The following is a 1,616-nucleotide window of genomic DNA, read 5'->3' on the forward strand; positions in this document are numbered from 1 at the left end:
CAGTCTCCTCTCTCTGCTTCCTTTTCCAGCCTCTTCATCCAGGCAGTGCTGGGCTGCTTGGTTTTACACAAGTGTCTGGAAAATTTTCCCTCTGGCCCCCCTTTTCTCTTTTTGGGGCCATTAAAACTCTCAGCTCCTTGGTGTTTCAGGAGAAAACAATTGTTTTTAATACAGAGCCTGAATTTTCATGAACTCCCCTGAGGCGGCACCACTCCCTGGCTCCCGAGTGCCGCCTGGGCCCACGGGCAGGGCAGTCTAAGCGGCTTAGCCAGGTGGCCCCGGCCTGACCCGGCCTCCTGACGTCACCCAGGCCCCAGGCCCCGCGGTCCCTGTGCCCCGCCCCCACCCCACCCTCCTGGCATCTCCTGGCTCTCTGCAAGTTGGAGGATGTTTCCATCCACTGTGCTGTGCCCTGAGTGCCCGGGGCCCCCAGAGGCCCAAGGCAGATTCTCTGAAGGTTCGACTAAAGCCAAGCCCGCGCGCGGGGATTGTTGCTTGGCTGGAAGGAAGCGTTGCGTGTGCCACTTTTCGCTCGGGTCTTTGCCCCACACGCCCACGGGCGGAGCATGGCCCCCAGCGCGCCCGCCCCAGGGCCTGGGGTCCAGGAAGGCACTTTCCCGGCGCTGGGGCACCCACTGGCACCCAGAAGTGTGTTTCTAATGGGTGTGGGACACGCACAGACAGGGCAGAGTTCAGCACCCCAAGCAGTTCCCAGACCAAATTTGGTGATGTTTATTCCAACCCCTCGTAAAGCCTCGCGTCCAGTGCTGGAAAAATTCAAGCCGCTTTCCACCTGAGACAGATCCGAGGCCTGTTTACTGAAGTGACATTCATCACGAGGAAGATTATAAACTCTCTCTCTTTTCTTTTTTAAACAGGATCAATTTGACAACTTAGAAAAACACACACAGTGGGGAATTGATATTCTCGAGAAATACATCAAATTTGTAAAGGAGAGGACGGAGATCGAACTCAGCTATGCCAAGCAGCTCAGGTGAGTTGCTCTTGACAGGGCTGTTTGTTTCCCTCCCCAGGGGCTGCGGGTTTGGCTTCCATTCTGGCTTGATGGTATAAATGTGTCAGCCTTTCACCGTCTCCCTTCATGGACAGGAACAATTGTTTTTATTTTTTCTAAAAACTTTTTATTTTATTTATGCACACAAGAGCTAGGGTGTAGGTCAGAGATGTGGGGGTGACAGAGACAGAGTGGGGAGCAGAACAGGCAGAGGGACTGAAACCCACTGCTGAGGGGAGCAGGGGCAGGTCAGGAGAGGCCTGCCGCGCCCTGGGGTCACCTCCGGGCAGGCGGGGATCGAACTCGCTCTGAAGCGGCTGGCTAGCTTTGTAACTTCAGCCCGCTGTGCCACCAGGGAGGGCCCGAAACGTTTCCTTGTAACCCAGAGCCGTCGCGTGAGGCATGAGGCAGGGAAGGGCCAGCCTCTCCTGGGCCGAGGGTCCCCTGAGGAGGAACCCCGGGTGGCAGGGCTCCTGTGGGTGGCCACACCTACGCCCAGTGCCCGGTGGGGGCAGTCACGTCTCCCTGGATCCAGCTCGAGCCCCGGTGCCCTGCGTGCGGGCCTCCCAGTCTCACCAGTGGCTCTGGAGTCGCAGCCGCC

General features: G+C 57.9%; 1 protein-coding gene across 1 annotated transcript in view; it reads left to right on the forward strand.

Moving 5' to 3' along the window:
- The first annotated feature begins 883 nt into the window (after positions 1-883).
- FNBP1 (formin binding protein 1) overlaps positions 884-1,616 on the forward strand; it is a 63,560-nt gene continuing 62,827 nt past the window's right edge. The window contains exon 1 of the mRNA XM_004677250.2: positions 884-994. The gene's annotated coding sequence lies outside the window, so the exon portion shown is untranslated. The remainder of the gene's footprint in view (positions 995-1,616) is intronic.

This window comes from Condylura cristata, unplaced genomic scaffold (assembly GCF_000260355.1).
Source record: "Condylura cristata isolate star-nosed mole 26May11 unplaced genomic scaffold, ConCri1.0 scaffold00006, whole genome shotgun sequence".
Taxonomy (NCBI): domain Eukaryota; kingdom Metazoa; phylum Chordata; class Mammalia; order Eulipotyphla; family Talpidae; genus Condylura; species Condylura cristata.